Consider the following 22518-nt stretch of genomic DNA (forward strand, 5'->3'; position numbering starts at 1 on the left):
AGATGAATTTATGCCTGTATTGTGGCGGTTCCGGACATTACGTGACCAACTGTCCAGTTAAGACACGTAAGTGCCTCTCTTCTGTGTCTCGCAGTTCCGTAACCTTGCCTTCCAACACTTTCCATGTTGCCCTTCTACTCTCATTTCAGCTGCAGGAAAGAACAATTCACGTCAACGCTATCCTTCATTCCGGGGCCTGCGGTTGTTTCATTGACGCTGCCTTCACCAACTTGCACTCCATTCCTCTTCCGAAAAAGTCTCATGAACTTTCCATCTTCTTGGCCGATGGTTCACAAATTAAATCTGGCCGAGTCACCTAGGAGACCCTTCCACTACCAGCTACCACCTCCTGCCAACATACGGAACTGTTAACACTTGACGTCATCTCATCACCACTTTTCCCTGTGATCTTAGGCATACCATGGCTGCGGGCACATAATCCCTCCATTGACTGGTCCTCCGGAGAGGTGAGGTTTCTCTCCCCTTACTGCCAGGATCACTGTCTTCCTGGGGTTCCTGACCAGCCCAGAACGCTCCTCTGTCTGGACCCAGACCTGGACTTGTGTCAGTCAGTTCCCGAACCTTATCACGAGTTTCTGGACGTTTTCAGTAAACGGGGGGCTGATTCCCTTCCCCCGCATCGCCCTTACGATTGCCCCATTGAGCTTCTTCCTGGGGCAGAGATCCCGTTCGGACGTGTCTTCCCGTTGTCTGAGAAAGAACAAGAGGCCCTGAAGGTCTATATCTCCGAGAACCTCAAGAAGGGGTTCATCCGCCATTCCACATCTCCTGCCGGTGCCGGAATATTCTTCGTTACAAAAAAAGATCAGACCCTTCGACCTTGTGTGGATTACCGGGAGCTGAACAGAATTACGATTAAAAATCGTTATCCCCTACCTCTGATTCCGGAACTTTTTCAAAAACTGAGGTCGGCTACTGTTTTCACCAAGTTGGACTTGAGGGGAGCTTATAATCTGGTCCGTATACGAGCGGGCGACGAGTGGAAGACTGCGTTCCGAACTCGTTTTGGGCACTACGAGTACTTAGTAATGCCTTTCGGGCTTTGTAACGCCCCCGCCACCTTCCAGCATCTGATTAATGATGTTTTCCGGGACTTTCTGGACATTTTCGTCATTGTATACTTAGACGACATTTTGGTTTTCTCCGGGTCTCTAGAACAGCATCGTGGGCACTTCAGCAGAGTGCTGCTTCGGCTCCGGCAACACGGACTATACGCTAAGGCCGAAAAATGCAAATTTGAACAGCAGAATATCCAATTTCTTGGCCTTGAAATTTCCCCAGCAGGCATCAAAATGGACCCGCAAAAGGTTTCCGCTGTTCTTGAATGGCCAGCTCCTACGGATAAAAAGGGGATCCAGCGCTTTGTGGGCTTCGCCAATTTTTATTGAAAGTTTATTAAGGGGTTCTCGGCCATTATCTCTCCCATCACCCAGCTCACTAAGCAAAATATACGTTTTCATTGGGGTCCTGAAGCACAGGCTGCCTTCGAGAAACTCAAGAACTTGTTCACCTCTGCCCCCATTCTCAGCCATCCGGATCCGTCAAGACCCTATATTCTGGAGGTAGATGCTTCTGAGGTAGCAGTAGGGGCGGTGGTTTCCCAGCGTCAAGGTAAAGATGACCTGATGCACCCCGTGGGGTTCTTTTCTCGAAAACTCTCTCCGGCAGAGAGGAACTATGATGTGGGGGACCGGGAGTTACTTGCCATCAAGTCTGCTTTGGAGGAGTGGAGATACTTACTGGAGGGGGCGGTACACCCCGTACTCATCTACACGGATCACAACAACCTTGAGTACCTCCGTACCGCTAAACGGTTAAACCTCGGCAGGCCCGCTGGGCTCTCTTCTTCTCTCGGTTCTGTTTTCACATTACCTATCGTCCTGGTTCAAGAAATGTGAAGCCGGAAGCGCTTTCCCGCATGTTTGATAGCTCCAAGGACATCGCACCTCCAGATACCATCCTCCCTGCTAACACCTTTTTGCTCGTCCAGCCAGACCTATTGTCCCAGTTAAGAAGAGCTTCCCTCATATCCTCCTGTCCCCCAGAAATTTCATTAGTATCCAGAGAAGGGCTGCTTTGGAAGGACGATTTAATCTTCGTTCCTGAAAACGTCCAGATAAGGATCTTGGGTCTCCTTCATGATCATCCCCTCGCAGGGCACTTTGGTGTCCGCAAAACATTAGAGCTTGTACAGCGCACCTTCTGGTGGCCAGGCATGAGGGAATTCTGCAAGCAATATGTGAATTCTTGCCCCGTTTGTAGTCGGAATAAGGTTCCCAGAAACCGGGCCTGGGGTCTGCTTAAACCACTTCCCGCACCTGATCGACCCTGGCGGATGATTACTATGGATTTTATTGTAGAACTCCCTCCTTCTGAGAACTGTACAGCCATCTTTGTGGTTTGTGACCGTTTGTCTAAGATGGCCCATTTCCTACCCTTGAAGGGAACCCCCTCCGCATCTGAGACGGCTCACATCTTTATTAGGGAGATAATCAGGCTTCACGGGGTGCCCACCAATATCGTATCCGACAGGGGGGTCCAGTTCACCTCTCGTTTTTGGAGAGCCCTATGTGAGGCCTTGAAAATAGAATTGGCCTTGTCCTCCGCCTACCACCCGCAGACCAATGGGCAAACGGAACGTACCAACCAAACCCTCGAGCAGTACATCAGATGCTTTTCATCCTTTGTGCAGGACGATTGGGTTTCCCTTTTACCCCTGGCGGAATTCGCCTATAACAATGCCAGCCATGCTACCACAGGGCAATCCCCGTTTTTTGCTAACTATGGTTTTAACTTGTCCTTTCTTCCTGATATCCTTTCAGAATCCCATGTTCCAGCGGTACAGGACACAGTGTCTTTTCTCCAGCGGAATAACCGGACCCTACAGGAGGCCATAGCCAAGGCTCAGGCTGACAGCAAGAGGAACTTCGACCAAGGAAGAAGGGGAGAATTAATTCTGCAAGTCGGGGATCAGGTATGGCTTTCTACTTCTAACTTGAAATTAGCTTGTCCCTCTAAGAAGTTGGCACCCAAATTTCATATGAACTGTCCTTACCTGATTCCATGAAAATACACCCAGTCTTCCATGTAGCTTTGCTTAAGCCTGCTGTACCTGATCCCTTCCCCGGTAGAGGAACAAGACCACCTGACCCTGTGCTGATTGATGGCAATGAGGAATACGAAGTAGAGGCCATTTTGGACTTCAGAAGACGACAAGGACAAGGTCAGTTTTTGATTAAATGGAAGGGCTATGGTCCGGAGAATAATTCATGGGAACCTGCTGTTAACCTACATGCTGATAGACTAATTCAGGCCTTTTTTTCTGCACATCCGGAAAAGAGAGTCGCTAGGGGCACCCGGAGGTTGCCCCTTGTGGGGGGGCAATGTCGGGAATCCGTCCGTTCCGTGCGATCGGGTCTCCGTTCGCGCACGCGCGTTCGTGCCGCAGGTCATCGTGGGCACGCGCGTCTCCAAACGCACGCGGGTGCACGCCGTTCGTATGTACGTGCGGCACACGCACGCACGTGTGCGCGCTAGCGAGATTGGCGCCAGTGGCCCTTTTTAAAGGTACAGCTGCAGATGTTCTGTGCTGTTCGTCTGCAGCTAGTACCTGAAGCAACTCGTTATTCTGCTGCTTCTGTTATTATTCTGTATCCTACCTGACACCTGACCCGGCTTCCGTTTGACTCTGCTGCCTTCTCCTGCTCTGACCCCTGCTTGTTTGACCCTTCTTGGACTGATACCTGTTGCCGAACCCCTGCTTGTTACCTGATTCTTCTGCTGGCTCCTGCTTGCTGCTGTTTTTGCTGCTCTCCCACCCAGTGATCCTTCCGGGCTTGCTTCTGCCTCTCCAGACCCGTGTACTACCCGGTCTGATACCACAGCCAGTTTGCCAACCATCATCGGCTGCCTTCTGCTGTAGAGAGCTCCTGCATCTGAAGATCTTCACCTTCACCAGCACCTGCTGCTGCATCTGGCCAGATGCTCCTACCCCGCTGTGCTCCTGTCCCTCTGTTCCCACTTCAGAGAGACTTGAACCAGAGTCGTAAGAGAGGTCTCCTTCCACCAAGTCAGACTCACCATCCGAAAAACCTAACACTCCCACTGCTATCAATCTGCCCAGAGAGGAGGAAAGATGGGAGCAGCTCTTATGTACTCTACTGGATCATAAATCAACTCAGGTGTGTATAAGGGAGGGCAGGGGGTGGGATTCGGTTACACAGAAGGTTTTTTTACCTTCATGCATAGAATGCTTGAAGATTGCATGAAGGTAAAAAACCTTTAGTAACAAGATACCGCTGCTCACAGGTGAGTTGATATGGCCGTGATACCACATAGCATAATGCAAACGGGAAGGTGTGCGTCCTGCCAATGCTTGCACAGTTTTCTTTAAATCAAAAGTCGGATGGCTGCAAACTCACACAATGCAATTTTGGCTTTATTCAATAGTACAAAAATTCTTTAAAAACAATCAAGCCCAGACTGGCAGGGGGGTACAAGGTTGATGCATTTCACACGAAATCTGTGCTTTATCAAGACAACAAGGGAATGCAGTCACTGACCCAGTATATATATGAAATTACATGTATAACAGGTCACATGATTGCACATCCCCTTAAAAATTCCATAGCATATATGTTTATATATTTGAAATATTTAGTATTCGAAACCCAAAGTATCTTTAAAGACCCAGACAGTCGATATTTGATTTTAAAAGGTTCCATAAAAGGATGCTCGGTTACCATTGCTTCAGCATATGTTTCCAATAACAAGCTTTTTTTCAAAATTCTTTGACACCCTTTGCCGCATACACATGATCAAATTGTCCGGCGGACTAAGTACTTAGTCCGCCGGACCGCATTTCACTGAACAATCCGATCGTGTGTGGGCTTCAGCGACTTTTTCAGCGTAAAGTCCGGCGGACTTAGAAAGTAGTTTTGCAGCCCAATCTTTTAAGAATGACGCATGCTCAGAAGCAAGTACGAAAAGGAAGCTATTGGCTACAGGCTGTTGAACTTCCCTTTTCTAATCCCATTGTATGTGCTGTACGTCATCACGCTAGCAATTGCCGGACTTTCCGTGCATCCGTGTGTGGCCAAGTCCGTTCTGTAGAAAGTCCGCCGGACTATCCGCCGGATTGTTTGCCGGACTAAGTACGCCGGACAATTCAATCGCGTGTACGCAGCATTAGACAAATTCCACTCCACACATTTAATAGTAGGGGGTGCTTTCAATCTAGCTGCACAATCAACATTAGACAGAAGCAGAGTAGTCCCATCCTCTAAATCATTCCCCAAATCTTTGAATCAATCGGTATACAATCACCAACTAGATATATGGAGAGCTCACTATGTAGGTATCAAAGCCTACACATTGTACTCTCACCCACATGATAGCTTCACACGGCTGGATTATATTTTTTGTACCCCAATGCTATTAGCCAATTCATCAAAAGCAGAGATCCACCCATGTCCCTGGTCAGACCACAATATAGTCTCCTTCAATACCTCACACATAGGCATAGCAACCACAACACACAAATGGCGAATAAATGATCCCCTGCTAACTGACCCAACAATCACGCAACAAATTTCATCTCACTTTGAACAATACTTTGCACTTAACATCACCCCAGACATGCCACCTACAACTATGGATGGCCCACAAGGCAGTTATGAGAGGCCATTTGATAAATAACGCATCAAAAAAACCAAAAATCAAACTTGCTGATATAAGATCTCTCACAAAATAACTAGATATCTTACATCACAGAAACAACCAAAACTCCTCCAGCGATCTCTTTAAGCACTTCCCGACCAGCGCATACTCATATACGTCGGCAGAATGGCACGGACAGGCAAATGAGCGTACAGGGACGTCCCTTTAAATTTGCCGCTGTGCCGGTCGGGACCTCCGTAAATCCGATCGCTGGTCCAGCGGAAATATCCGCGATCGTCTCACGGGGAGGAAGAACGGGGAGATGCTAAAGTAAACAAGCATCTCCCCGTTCTGCCCAGCAACAGTGACACTGATCTCTGCTACTTGTGATTGGAGCAGAGATCAGTGATGTGTACAACACAGCCACGCCCCCCCCCCCACAGTTAGCAACACGCCCTTGGAAACACTTAACCCCTACACTGCCACCTAGTGGTTAACCCCTTCACTGCCAGTGTCATTTACACAGGAAGCAGTGCTTTTTTATAGCACTGATTGCTGTATAAATGACAATGGTCCCAAAAATGTGTCAAAAATGTCCGATGTGTCCGCCATAATGTCAGTCACGATAAAAAAAAACGCTGATCGCCGCCATTACTAGTAAAAAACAAAATTATTAACAAAAATGGCATAAAGCTATAACTTTTGCGCAAACCAATCCATAATCTCTTATTGCATTTTTATTTACCAAAAATATGTAGAAGAATACGTATTGGCTGAAAATGAGGAAAAAAAATGTTTTTATACATTTTTAGGGGATATTTATTATCGCTAAAAGTAAAAAATAATGCGTTTTTTTAAAATTGTTGTTTTTAGCGCAAAAAGTTAAAACCGCAGGGGTGATCAACTACCACCAAAAGAAAAAAAGGACATCAATTTGTTTGGGAGCCACGTCGCACGTCCGCGCAATTGTCAGTTAAAACAACGCAGTGACGAATTGCAAAATGGTCCGGTCTGCAAGTGGTTAAACAGATCCAAGAAAGACGCACAGCCTTAGACTCATTTCTTACATCAGACACAGAAAAAGCCATTAGATGGTCTCAAGCTAGATTTCTACTTAATAGAAATTCATACTCTACTACAATATGTTTGCCAGAAAACTAAATCAAACCACAAAACCTCCCCACACCTATAATGTAAGGAATTCATCAGGCAACTTAGTATCCCATCCCAAAGGAGTTATGAACATATTTTTTTACTTTTATAAAAAGCTTCTCTCCACTCCTCAATCATCACCTAAACAATCCTCCCTTAATCAGCTTAAGGATATTACACTACCCGCTCTCTCTAACCAACAAATAGAAATCCTCAATTCTCCATGCTCAGACATAGAAATCAACAGAATTATAAGCTCATTAAAAACCTTGACAGCCCCAGGCCTGATGGTTACTCCACATCCTATTATAAAAAAAAAATTGCCTCTACATTAACCCCACACCTTACAAAATTATATAATCATATCCTACAAGGAAATAGTTACATAGTTAGTCAGGTTGAAAAAAGACACAAGTCCATCCAGTTCAACCTTAAAAACAAATAAATAAAATAAAAAATAATCGTACAATCCAATATACCCAATTTTATGCCCACAATTGATCCAGAGGAAGGCAAAAAAAAACCAGCAGAGCATGCTCCAATTTGCTACAGCAGAGAAAAAAAATCTTTCCTGATCCCCCAAGAGGCAATCAGATTTTCCCTGGATCTACTTTACCTATAAATGTTAGTACCCAGTTATATTATGTACATTCAGGAAAGTATCCAGGTCTTTCTTAAAGCAATCTACTGAGCTGGCCAGAACCACCTCTGACGGGAGACTATTCCACATTTTCACAGCTTGTCAGGTCACCTTGAGGCGAGGTGACAGATGCACACCGTAGGAATCAGGAGTGCACCGCAAGGTTGTGGACCCTACGGCTGACTGCTGCAGACGGGAGACAGATCCCACTGGGGTTAGAGCGTAAGATTCCCTGGGGCGCGGAGTCTAAGGCCGCGTACACACGCGCGGACTGTTCGCCCAACTTTGTTCGTCCAACAGTTTCGGCAAACAGTCCGCTCAAACTTAGCATGGACGGACATGGCCACACACGACGGACGAACAGTTTGCTGAAACCGTGCGCGATGACGTGAACGGCACGTACGACGGGACGAAAAATACGACGTCCTATACACTGCATTATAGCTTTCGGCGTGAAAATCCTTTCTGAGCATGCGCGCAACTTTGTTTGACGAACAAGCCTACACACGAGCGGACTGTTCGCTGAAACAAGGTTTCAGCGGACAGTTTTACAGAATTTCCGAAAAACCTTGTCCGTCCAACTGTCCGCTGAAACTGTCCGCTGAAAGCCCACACACGAGCGGACTGTCCGCCCAAACACTGTTCAGCGGACAAAGTTGGACGAACAGTCCGCCCGTGTGTACGCGGCCTAAGAGCCAGCAGGTGTTCACCAGCGCCTCTAGTGGTGAGGATGGACTTGGCTGCAACTGGCTCCAGGTCGCGACCCCCAAGGTCCCCCAGCTCACACCCACAGTAGGCAACAGGAGGATAGGGATAGTGAGGGACAAAGCCAAGGTCGGAGCCACAAGCAGACAGGAATAGTCAGGGACACGCCAAAGGGTCAGGATCACAGGCAAACAGGGATAGTCAAGGACACGCCAAAGTCAGTAACGGAAAACAACAGCAGAGCACACGGCAGGTAACAGGAAGCTAACACACAAAGGTTGATCAGCAGCATTGGCCTGCAGTGCACAGGTTAATATAGAGTTCTCTGATAGGAGCTAGGGTGGAGTCATGCCAGAGGATGGATTACAAAAGCAGTCAGGTGAGGGTCGGCTGGTCTCTAGAGATGAACACATGGAAACAGGTAAGCAGACCAACTCTATTGCATAACCATGACACAGCTCTTACTGTGAAGAAACCTTTCCGTATTTGAAGATGAAATCTCTTTTCCTCTAGACGTAAAGAGTGCCCCCCTGTCCTCTGGGTTGACCAAACAGAGAATAACTCAACACCAATTTCACTATATGGACCCCTTATATATTTGAACATGTTGATCATATCCCCCTTATTCTCCTCTTCTCAAGAGTGAATACATTTAGTTCCTCTAATCTTTCCTCATAGCTGAGCTCCTCCATGCCTCTTATCAGTTTGATTGCCCTTCTCTGCACTTTCTCCAGTTCCCCGATATCCTTTTTGAGAACTGGTGTCCAAAACTGAACTGCATATTCCAAATAAGGTCTTACTAATGATTTGAGCAGGGGCAAAATTATATTTCTCTCTCTCTGGAGTCAATCAATTCCCATCAGAAATGCAAACATGTCCCTTCTTCCCAAACCAAATAAAGATTATTCCATTCCACAAAACTATCGCCCAATTTCAGTCATTGATAATGATCTTAAAATATTTGGCCGTATGCTAGCCGACAGATTAGCTGCAGTCATCTCCCCATTAATAGATCCAGAGGAAACAGGATTCATTCCGAACAGACAAATAACAGATAACATAAGACTAACTACAAACATCATTCAAGACTCTAACCTTGAAGGTTTGTATTTCCTCCCCAGGAGACAGAGGATTCATTTCCAAAAGTTATAAAAATCTAAACTAAATTCAATATGCCTGAAAAATCACACCCCATGCTACAATGGGAATCCGACCTAAACATATCACTCTCCCCTGAACAATGGGATACCATATATTTGAAAACTTACACATATGCACTAAAACATCAGAGAATCTGCCAAACTCAACTCATTCTACCCATCAACATCCCCCCTCTGTTTCAGGGGCTGCCCTACATATGGGACACCACTACATATATTTTGGGATTGCCCCCATCTAAAAAAACATTTGGCACAATACAAGTCTCATGATTGAATCAATCTCAGGCAGAAAGATACCACTAACACCCCAAATATGTCTTTTATTCTCCCCCATACAAGATATACCAATAGCAAGTTCCAGATTAATCCACACTCTATTTAGCTCTATCCACTGGACCATTGCTTTCAACTGGCGTTCATCCAATGTCCCATGGCCACAGGTTCTTAAACGTATGGCGAACATCAAACTATCAGAAAGAATACATCACACACTATATGACACCATGCACATTTACCAAAAGAAATGGACTCCATGGGAAACCTCACTCCTGGCCTAATGTCCACTACTGTTATTTTATTTAAACAAGTTTATTGATCCTTACTCACAAATACAATATGGGTTTATAATCTAATATATGTATTTTCCCATTTGATATGTAAACGCTCATATATAATGTATAATCAAAATTACTTGCTTACCTATATCTTTTCTACCACTGTAAATACCTTGTATTATGACCTTATTCAATATTCATAATAAAAACTGTTTGTAAACAAAAAGAACTTGAGGACCTTCAATAAAGTAATCTTAATAAATAATAATAATAATATTAAGGAAAGAAAAAAAAATATTTACAAAAAAGAAAGCAAAAACAAGAAAAATAAATAACTAAAATACCAAAAAAAAAAACACTATAGAACTAAAAACATAACAGATGCAGTAGCACATCACTGTGGAAATTTCCATCATCCAAGCACCACATAAGTGGAAATACCTGGAAATACAGGAGAAATATATATAGCTGATGACAGATAGTGCCAAATATATACCATAAAACCAATACAAATTGTTAAATATAGCAGTATACGTCATGAGCTATTATAAAATAAATTATATGTATATCGTTAGACTTTTTGAGAAGAAATACTAACACCTTTTTAATTTTTATATGTCCCATGAGAAAAAGGTTAAAAAAGGGTCACAATGACTTCAGTTACTTCCAAACTTCTAAGGGCTTATCAGGCCTTGAATACCCCAAACAGTTTGCAGAGTTGAAAACCAAAGAACCAAAGATTTTTACATTCTCTGGTTTGTTAAATAAAAGGAGGAGGAAAGCATGATACCACTAAGATAAGTTGACAATACAAACACTTGACTGATTGTTCTTTAGTAAAAAGACCTGTCTTTAGACCAAATTTATTGAGAAAGCTTTAAGATTTGTTTGTCCAGCCTACCACTTTCTAGAAAAATGAGCAAGGCTGTTCAAAGTCCATTTGAGAGGACTACCAAAGAAATACAATCTCTTGTTACTAAGAAGTGTCATATTCCCTCTTCTAAACGTGTATGATTATAAGTCATTCATAATATAAATAATATTCCATCTCATAAATATAGTCATGATTTCAGTATCGATTGGTGCAATAGTCATGCTGTATAACATAAAAATATATTATTTAGACTTAGAGCATATTAGAAGTAAGAATTGTATTAAGTATACCAATCATTGCTGTGAATGACATATATACAGTTGTGCTTATAGGTTTACATACCCTAGAAGAATTTATGATTTCTTGGACATTTTTCAGAGAATATGAATTATAACACAAAGACTTTTCTTTCACTCATGGTTAGTGTTTGGCTGAATCCATTTATTATCAATCAACTGTGTTTACTCTTTTTAAATAATAATCACAACAGAAAAGACCCAAATGACCCTGATCAAAAGTTTACATACCTTGGTGATTTTGGCCTGATAACATGCACACAAGTTGACAACAAAGGGGGTTGAATGGCTATTAAAGGTAACCATCCTCATCTGTGATCTGTTTGCTTGTGCTACACTTGTAATTAGTGTGTGTGCATAAAGGGTCAGTTTCTGGACTCCTGACAGACCCTTGCATCTTTCATCCAGTGCTGCACTGACGTTTCTGGAGTCATAGAGAAAGCAAAAAAATTGTCAAAGGATTGCCAGAAACCATTAAATTAGACCAAGACAGAAGTACAGTTGAATCACACTTGTTTAATAATAAAAGTAAAAACAACAAACGTAGTCAAAACATAGCCAGAGTTCAGTAACTGGAATGGATAGTCAGCCAAGCCAGAAGTCAGGGATCAAAGTAGTGGAACAGCAAGCCAGATCTGGAGCCAGAAGGGATGTCAGCAAAGCCGTTCTTTAAACAGGAACGCAGGAGATAGTTTATTGTGAGGTGACCAAGTCGAAGGCAGAGCTCCTCTGGACTGGATGGCTTAAATAGGCAGGACTGATGAGCAGGATCATCAACGGCTGAGTAACTGTGGAGAGAGATGCGGGCTTTCAATTAGCCGACAGCTGAGTGGCCAGCTCAGAGAAGGAAAGGCTAAGCCCAGCCCTGACAAGGATCTGCGGGAAAAGGTAGTTGAACTGTATAAAACAGTAAAGGGATATACAAAAAATATCCAAGGAATTGAGAATGTCAATCAGCAGTGTTCAAACTCTAACCAAGAAGTGGAAAATGAGGGGTTCTGTTGAAACCAAACTATGGTCACGTAGACCAACTAAAATTTCTGCCACAACTGCCAGGAAAATTATTTGGGGTGCAAAGAAAAACCCACAAATAACTTCAGGCGAAATACAGGACTCTCTGAAAACATGTAGTTTGGCTGTTTCAAGATGCACAATAAGGATGCACTTGAAGAAAGATGGGCTGCATGGTTGAGTCGCCAGAAGAAAACCATTACTATGCATATGCCACAAAGTATCCCGCTTATAATACGCCAAAACAGCCAGAGACAAGCCCTAAACCTTCTGGCACAAAGTCATTTGGAGCGATGAGACCAAAATTGAGATTTTTGGCCACAACCATAAATAGTACATTTGAAGAAGAGTCAACAAGGCCGATGAAAGGTACACAGGTATGTACTGACCATTGGGATTAACAGGAGTTTCCCTGTGGGCTGATGGCTCAGTGGGCCAGTTTCAGTGACAGACAGCCTGTCAAAGTAATGGCTGTGCAGCTCACGCAGCTATTACTGTGGGCACCGCTGTACTGCCCAGGGCCGGCCCTACCATTGAACTCAGGCGGCAATTCAGGGCTGGACTGGGCCAGGATGGTGGGGGCCTACTGTGAGCTTCAGTGCTTCTTATTGTTGGCCGGCCCGCCCACCACCTGTAGCACAGAGCCAACAGGCTTTTGGAGCACTTTGTTCAGCTCCGCTGCTGTGATAGGTGTACGAAAGGTCAAGCTGGTGGGTGGAGACAAAAGTCATCCAACAGCCGCTGCCACTCCATCCTCCGGGTCTTCCTTGATGTCAGTGTGTGGCAGGTGACAGCCTAGAAGAGGGGATCCACACACTGCTCCACCCAGCTTGCCTGAGCCAGCTTGTGACACATACTGCTTCTCTCGCCCCTCTTTCCCTGCCCGTTTGCTGCATCTATGAAGAGGAAGAGGGGGCGGGAAGATTAAACAAGTAGCCGACAGCCACATTAACCACTTTCTGCCTGGCCTATAGCAAAATGACGGCCGGGCGGTGGTTCAGTTATCCTGAATGATAACAGACGCCACGCGCCTGTGGGAGCATGCATCATGGCGATCAGTGGAGCGGTGTGTCAGTCTGACACACCGCTCCACTGATCTTGGTAAAGAGCCTCTGTTATATAATGGTGCCAGTCAGTGCCCATTTGTGGGCACTGATTGGCACAGATTGGGCATCATTTGCACATGTGGATGGCCATGAGGTACATACCTGGCCATTCACAAGTTGCCCCCTTCCCTGGTGGTTCTGGCGGCTCTCCTGGTGGTCTAGTGTGGGCATCCAAGGGGGGCTGCGCTGATAAATAATCATTGCAGACCCCCCATCAGGAGAGCGGCCGATCGACTCTCCTCAGATGCGAGTGAGAAAAAGCTGATCAACGGCTTTTCCTGTTGACATCATGATCAGCCATGATTGGACACGGCTGATCACGTACTAAAGACCCTCTGTCGGAGGCTCTTTACCAAGATCGGTGGAGCCGTTTGTCAGACTGACACCGTTCTACCAATCGCCCATTATATAACATGATGCCCAGCAATGCCGTCCATCAGTGTCATCAGTGGCACCAATCAGTTTAATCAGTGCCACCCATCAGTGTCCATCAGTGCCACCTATCAGTGCCCATCCGTGCCCATCAGTGCCCATCAGTGCCCATCCGTGCTACCTATCAGTGCCACCCATAAGCACCCATCAGTGCCACCCATAAGTACCCATCAGTGCCACCTATGAGTGCCCATCAGTGCCACCTATCAGTGCCCATCAGTGCTCATCATCAGTGCCGGTCAGTGCCACCTCATCGATGCCCATCAGTGCCGCTTTATCAGTGTCTGTCAGAGAAGCCATATCAGTGTCCGTCATTGAAGAAGAAAACCTACTTATTTACAAATATACATTTTTTTTAACAGAAACAAAGAAAAAAACGTTTATTTTTCAAAATTCTATTTTTTTATTTGTTGCGCAAAAAATAAAAACCGCAGAGGTGATAAAATACCACCAAAACAAAGCTCTATTTGTGGGAACAAAATGATAAAAAAAATTGTTTGGGTACAGTGTTGTATGACCGCGCAATTGTCATTTAATTTGCAATAGCGCTGAAAGCTGAAAATTGGCTTGGGCAGGAAGGTGTCTAAGTGCCTGGTATTGAAGTGGTTAAAGCCACTGACTGAGAGCCCCCCTGGACAATCCAAGTGAGTGAGCTGAGCACTTTCACTGACTAGACCATGAGCCATCTCTCTACCCCTCCTCCCTCTCTCTCCCTCCCTCCTCTCTCTATCCCCTCTCTCTACCCCCTCTCCCTGCCCCCTCTCCTCTCTCTCTCTCTCTCTCTCTCTCTCTCTCTCTCCCTGTCTCCCCTCTCTCTGTCTCTCTCTCCCCTCTCTCTGAACCCCCCTCACCCTCTCTCCATGCCCTCTCTCTGGCAGCAGGCTATGGGTGATAAGTGACATGCTGCATCTGGGTGGCAGGTGATGGTAGCAAGTGACAAGCTGAATCTGGGTGGCAGGTGATGGTGGCGAGTTACACACTGCATCTGGTGGCAAGTGACGGTGGCAAGTGACATGCTGCATCTGGTTGCAAGTGATGGTGCCAAGTGACACACTGCATCTGGTGGCAGGCGGCAATGGCAAATTACATACTGTATCTGGTCGCAGGCAATAGTGACATGTTGCATCTGGTGGCAAGTGACAAGCTGCGTCTGGTGGCAGGAGACAGTGGCAAGTGACACACGCTGCATCTGATGGCAGGAAATGGTGGCAAGGGACATGCTGCATCTGGTGACAGGCGACAGTGGCAAATGACTTGTTGCATCTGGTCACAGGCAATGGTGGCAAGGTGCATCTGGTGGCAGGCAACAGTGGCAAGTGATATGCTGCATCTGATAACAGCCAACAGTGGAAAATTACATGCTGCATTTGGTCACAGGCAATGGTGACACACTGCATCTGATGGCAGGAGACAGTGGCAAGTGACATGCTGCATCTGGTGGCAGGCGATGGTGGCTAGTGACCCGCTGCATATGGTTCAAGTGACAAGTTCAGGGTTCCCACTGATTCTGCACTATGGTGAGTTGAACTATTTCATTATATATTACAATGTAGTAATATAAATAATGTGAGTTGATCATCCTGACACCACATTAAGCATGGTGTTGGGATGATTTCAGTGCTTCCACCAGCCATTCACCTGACAATTCCTCATCAACCCTGAGACTACATACCCCCCCCCCCCCCCGGGTACTTGGTAAAATTGTCCCTGAATGGCAGTTTGGAAATGTGGTCACCCTACCAGGGAGCAGGGTGGCAATTTTCCTTCGGGCCATTCTGATGCCCCATACAAAGGCCACACCACTTCCCTCAGATCCATCTAGGTGAAGTCCAGGGCCAAATTTTTGTCCCAGTCCAGCCCTGAAGGTACACCATTCCTACTGTGAAACACAGAGGTGGATTGCTGATGTTTTGGGGATGTGTGAGCTACAAAGGCACAGGAAATTTGGTCAAAATTGATGGCAAGATGAATGCAGTATGTTATCAAAAAATACTGGAGGAACATTTGCATTCATCAGCCAGGAAGCTGCGTATGGGATGTACTTGGACATTCCAAAATGACAATGATCCAAAACACATGGCCAAGTCTACCTGTCATTGGCTAGAGCAGAATAAAATGAAGGTTCTGGAGTGGCCATCTCAATCTCCTGACCTCAATGTCATTGAGCCACTCTGGGAAAAACATATGGTTCATGTAAGACAGACCAAGAATTTACAGGAACTGGAGGCTTTTTGCCAAGAGGAAGCCCCCGTACACTCGGTCGGACATTCCGGCAACCAAATCCTTCAGATAAATTCCGATGGATTTAGTCCAGAAGTGATCCGGAAGTGGTGTTGCATACACACGGTCGGACTAAGTTGTCAGAAGTTCCGGTTGCCAAGGATGCGGTGACATAAGCCGTGTACGACGGGACTAGAAAAGGGAAGTTCAGCACCACGTCTGGCACCCTTTGGGTTCCTTCTGCTGATCTTGTGTTTATCGCGTGTTAGTAGAAGTTTGGTGAGAGACGATTCGTGCTTTTCAGATTTGTGCTTCAGTTCATTACTACTCTTCAGTTTGTGCTTGTGGATGCGTATCTGATTATCAGTGCGTGTAGTCAGTAAGCATTTTTTGCTCATTGTGGACTATATCCTGGTATAGTACACTTTGATTTGCATTGCTTATTGTCTGCTTGTTTCTGCTTTTCAGGTCGTTCTTTCAAGCATTGCTGTTTATCGGTGCTGTCTGTTGTCCGTTCTGACCAGCCGATCGTTTTAAACCATGTTTCGTGTACGTACTCGTCGTAGAGTTTGTGCTGTGCAGGGGCTTGGTGTTGGGCTTTTAGCTTTGACACAAGCCCGGTCCATGAACAGGACGAGGAGGAGTTTGTGGACCAAGAATTGGTTGCACCAGCGTGACCAGTTCTCACACATGCCTTTGTTCCGTGAGATCCGGGAGAATAATCCTGAAGATTTCAGGAATTATCACCGGATGACGGACCCCGTTTTTCACTGTCTGCTGGCTTTGCTGTCCCCTTATATCACCAGGCAGGATACCTGCATGCGGCAAGCCATCACTCCGAAGCAGAGGCTCATCGCCACGTTGCGCTACTTGGCAACAGGGAGAAGCCTTCAGGACCTAAAGTTCTCCACAGGCATCTCCCAACAGGCTCTGGGGATCATTATTCCAGAGACCTGTTCTGCCATCATTCAGGTCCTGCATAAGGACTATATGAAGGTAAGTTTTATCCTTTAACATCACATTCTATGTATTTCATGATTGCTAATGTCTTGTATTTCTTTCCTCATTCCTTAATTACCATGATGGGGGGGTGATGACTCTAATAATAAGGGGACCTTATACTTTAGGCTTTAAATACTCATTTCCCAAAATGTTATACTGATCTTGGCCAAAAATGTTTGTGTCTAATCTGCTTGCAATGTTGATGTGCAAAATGACACATTTTTTGTCTTGTTTCACTCCACAGTTTCCTTCAGCGCCACAGGAATCACAGACTGTGGCCTCCCACTTTGCCAGCCATTGGGACTTTCCCAATTGTGGAGGTGCAATTGATGGGAAACGCGTCGTCCCACCCCCAACTCGGGGTCATACTATTATCCGACTTACAAACAGATTCAACTTAAGAACAAACCTACAGTCCCTATCTTGTTTGTAACCAGGGGACCGTCTTTATCTCCATTATGGATCCCATTAAAGTGTCCAGCGACATTAGTGGCACGTTCCTTATCAGTATCCTGGACATAAACGTTTAATCGATCTCTTAATCTTCTAGTTGTGCAACCTACATATTGAATATTACATTCTTTGCAGGTAATCAGGTAAATAACATTTCTAGTATTATAATTTATAAATGTCCTGATACTGTAAGACCTGCCACCAATGCTAGACTGAAAATGGTCTCCACTAATAATACGTGGATAGCATGTTAGCTCCACATTTAAAATTACCGACAAAGTCAAGCCATGTTATCTTAGAGGTATGTGAACTAAAATCACTGGGTGATAGAGCACTGCTCAAAGAGGGAGCCTGTTGAGATACTGTTTTAAAGCCCTTAGACAGAATATTGGCATAGACACCGTCTTCATATAAAATGGGGACGTGTCTTTCAACTATTTACCTGATTTTATGAAGGCTATAGGGGGTAGAGAAAAATGGAACTCTAACTGGAGATTGTTTACATTTTTTTATCTTGCAAAGAACCCCATAACCACTGGGCAAGGGTTGTGGGGATGAGGCCCTTCTCCCCATTAACAAGGGGACAAGGTGCTTTGAGAAGCAACCTAAAAGCACCCTCCCAATGTTGAGGACATGTGGCCTTGTACGGTTCAGGAGGTCGGGCGCTCTCTCGCCCCCTCTTTTTCCTGAGGCCTACCAGGTTGCGTGCTCGGATAAGGGTCTGGTATGGATTTTTGGGGGACCCCACACCATTCCCGTTTACTCGGCTGCCAATGGCGCCGGTTTTAAAATAAAAATTGGCGTGGGGTTCCTCTTAATATCCATATCAGACCTGAAGGGCCTGGTATGGAATTTAGGGGGACCCCCACGCCTTTTTTTTTTAATTTTGGTTCGAGGTTCCCCTGTGGGAAAATTCCCATGCCATTTTAATCAATTAACTTTTATGTGTATTGCGGACTGACAATTCATTGTAGCCGTGAGTAGTTTTAAATTACTTTTTTTCCTTTAGAAATGTAATTTTGCTGTCAGACTGTTCTAAACACGGGAAACGTGCACTCTTTTACATGCATACTATAGACACCCCCCCAGGTACAAAATTTAAAGGAATATTACACTTTTATTGTTTTACTTTAAGCATTATTAAAATCGCTGCTCCCGAAAAAAAAGGGCAGTTTTTAAAACTTTTTTTGCATTGATACATGTCCCCTGGGGCAGGACCCAGGTTCCCAAACACTTTTTATGACAATACCATGCATATAAGCCTTTAAAATTAGCACTTTTGATTTCTCCCATAGACTTTTAAAGGGTGTTCCACCGCTTTCGAATTTTCTGCGAGCACCCAAAATTGTTCACTGTTCGGCAAACAGCCAATGTTCGACTCGAACATGAGTTTGACTCGAACATGAATTAGCCTATCATGTTGTCAACAGGATGTAGCAATGCAGCCATGCCCATATAGGAATATAACAGAGTTTAAAATACCGTAGCTCCTTATAGAGGCAAAAGTTCTTTAACCCCTTCCCGCCTAGCGTACGCAGATCTGCGTACTTGGCTTCCGGGGAGTGTACTGGGATGATGCCGGCACCTGCAGGCATCTTCCCGGTACCGTTTTTTCCAGCGGGCGATTGGCTATCCAGCCATAACAACCGATGTGGCTAAAAGCCACTCGGCTGTTATGCCGGAGGAGCGGGAGGGGACGTTCCCCCCTCCCGCCGCCTCCCGCCATTGTTACCGGTGCTCCCGCTCGATCGGGAGCACCGATTCCACATCCGCTGCCTCTGGCTGCTGGGGAGAAACTGGAACAAAGATGTTATCGGCTTCGTTCCAGTATCCAAATAGTAAACACAGAAGCGACGTCATGACGTCACTTCCCGTTTACTCGGCTGCCAATGGCGCCAGTTCTAAAAAAATATACGGTATTCAGAATAGCCGTTTTTGGCGATCTGAATACATTGAAGTGTAAAGGAGGGATGGGGGGTCTTTTAAGAGTACCTGTCACCACCTATTATTATCACAAGGGATGTTTACATTCCTTGTGACAGCAATAAAAGTGATCAAATTAATTTTTTTTTTAAAGCAATTTAGTCATTTTAAAATAAATAAAAAACATATAAAATAAAATGTTTTAAAGCGGAAGCGGAAGTCGCGCCCGCATATGTAAACGGTGTTCAAATCACACATGTGAGGTATCACCGTGATCATCAGAGCGAGAGCAATAATTCTAGCACTAGAACTCCTCTGTAACGCTAACCTGGTAACCATAAAAAAATTTAAAGCGTCGCCTATTGAGATTTTTAGGTACCGTACTTTGTCGTCATTCCACGAGTGCGTGCAATTATAAAGTGTGACATGTTTGGTATCTATTTACTCGACGTAACATTATCTTTCACATTATGCAAAAAAATTGGGCTAATTTTACTGTTTCATTTTTTTAATTCATGAAAGTGTCCCTTTTCCCAAAAAGTTGCGTTTAAAACACTGCTGCGCAAATATCGTGTGACATAAAATATTGCAACAATCGCCGTTTTATTCTCTAGAGTCTAAATAAATATATATATAATGTTTGGGGGTTCCAAGTAATTTTCTAGCAAAAAATGTGGATTTTAACTTAAACACCAAATGCCAAAAATAGGCTTAGTCATGAAAGGGTTAAACTTCAAATTATAGCATTTAGATATTAATGTAACAGTTTTTCCATATGGTTTTTGTGACAAACACAGGTGTTGAATCCCTGCCCTCTTCGCTAACTTGCAACAAAGGACCGGCCAACCTCACACCATGCTGTCACTTACGTAACAATGCCACTCTCAGCTGCACCCAGCACAAAGATTTTCCAGCTTGCGGGACCACAATATAGGTGCCAGCAGCCTGAGAGCGATTGTCACTGGGCTAATTATGCAATTAACTCTTTAACTGCCACCACCCCCGACAGAGCCGGGAGAGACTCGTAATTTTAGCAATACCAATTATAATTTTAGAATAAGCGTCTCCAACACACACTGCCACCACAGACAGGTCTGCTCAGAGGCCTTACTCTACAACAGTAGCACTCTTTAAGAGGCAGGTTAGCTTGCATTAAGCGCTTCGGAGACAAAGTTAACACTTTTCAACATAAGGGTTTATTATGAAAAGGTCAAAGTTGGTGCAAATAAACATTTACAGAAAAAAAATGTTTCAAAAAGAGAAATACAATATACAGCCACAAAGAAATAAGGTAGAATTGGGGAGGAAGAATACTCGCAATTAATGTCCGAGGGTTGATCAGAGTTTGATCAATGAGCTGGGTAATCGGTTTTCAAACTTGACAGATGTTCCTCTTTGGATGGTAAAAGGGGAACTGACCATTGTCTTGGCAGCTCCCTTTTCTGTCAGATCAAAGGGGTGTTGACAGGGCCGCCATCAGAGGGGTACAGCAGATACACATGTACCGGGCCTGAGTGTCTGCAGGAGCCCAGCAGCAACCAGGAAGTGTGCAGGAGCCGGAGGAAATATAGTGAATGTCTGCAGGAGAGAAGCAGCCGTAGGCTAAGCATAGTAAACTGGCACAGCTGGGACTCCGGAGATGGTATGAGGTAGGGACTCAACAGCCTTTCAGTTGCTCATTGACTCCAGAGATGGTATGAGGGAGGGACTCAACAGCCTTTCAGTTGCTCATTGGCTGAGGAGGCAGCAGGAGGTGGCCTGCTCCGCCTCCTGCTGCCTCCTTAGCCAATAGGTACACAGAGTGCACTGTCCATTAATGAAGAGCCTCCTGCTTCCTGTGTTGGTGGGAGGGACAGAATTCCTCTGTAAAGAAGCTGCTGCAGAGATCGAGGGAAGTGAAAAAAATAAGTGTTTCCCTGAAGCTGCTAGAAGACATGTACAGTGCACAGCCTTTGCTCCCCTATTAATACCAATCACTGTATTGTCAGACCTAATGACAGTGGCGGCTAGTGAAGTTTTAGGATGGGGGGGCCAGACCCCATCCTTCCTTTTCGACCCCTCCCACTTGGTAAAAATGGGCATGGTTTTCAGCAAAATAGTGGGTGTGGCTCTAAGGTGGTGTGGTTAGTGTCTTAGATGAATGAGGGATGGAGGGAGAGGGAGAGAGGGATGAGGGAGAGAGGAATGGAAGGACAGCAGGGACAGATCCTACACAACAATAGAAATATGTGTATTCTAGAAAGTTTAACAATCAGCAGATAAAGATATTCAACTCACCATAATGCAGAATCAGTGGGAGCCCTGAGCGTGTCACTAGCTACGTCGCCTGCCACCAGATGCCATCAGGTGTCCTCAGCGGAGTCCCTCCTTACATGCAGCCTGTGTCCCACCAAATGCAGCCTGTGTCACCATCAATTGCAGCAGTATGTGTCATCACTAAATTGCAGTAGTATGTGTCACCATCAATTGCAGCAGCATGTGTCATCAGCAAATTGCAGCAGTATGTGTCACCATCAAATTGCAGCAGCATGTGTCACCATCAATTGCAGCAGCATGTGTCACCATCAATTGCAGCAGCATGTGTCATCACCAAATTGCAGCAGCATGCTTCATCACCAAATTGCAGCAGCATGTGTCCTCATCAAATTGCAGCAGCATGGGTCACCATCAAATTGCAGCAGCATGTGTCACCATCAAATTGCAGCAGCATGTGTCACCACCAAATTGCAGCAGCATGTGCCACCATCAATTGCAGCAGCATGTGTCACCATCAATTGCAGCAGCATGTGTCACCATCAATTGCAGCAGCACGTGCCACCATCAATTGCAGCAGCATGTGCCACCAACAAATTGCAGCAGCATGTGTCAAAATCAAATTGCAGCAGCATGTGTCACCTTCAAATTGCAGCAGCATGTGTCACCTTCAAATTGCAGCAGCATGTGTCACCACCAAATTGCAGCAGCATGTGTCACCACCAAATTTCAGCAGCATGTGTCACCATCAATTGCAGCAGCATGTGTCCCACCAAATTGCAGCAGCATGCATCCCACTAAATTGCAGCAGCATGTGTCCCACCAAGTTGCAGCAGCATGCATCCCACTAAATTGCAGCAGCATGTGTCCCACCAAGTTGCAGCATCCTGTGTCACCATCAATTGCAGCAGTATGTGTCATCACTAAATTGCAGTAGTATGTGTCACCATTAGGGATGAGCCGAACACCCCCCTGTTCGGTTCGCACCAGAACCTGCGAACAGACCTAAACTTCGTGTGAACTTTAGAACCCTATTAAAGTCTATGGGACTCGAACGT

This window comes from Lithobates pipiens, unplaced genomic scaffold (assembly GCF_037356315.1).
Source record: "Lithobates pipiens isolate NorthernLeopardFrog02 unplaced genomic scaffold, aLitPip1_a1.2 Scaffold_19, whole genome shotgun sequence".
Taxonomy (NCBI): Eukaryota; Metazoa; Chordata; class Amphibia; order Anura; family Ranidae; genus Lithobates; species Lithobates pipiens.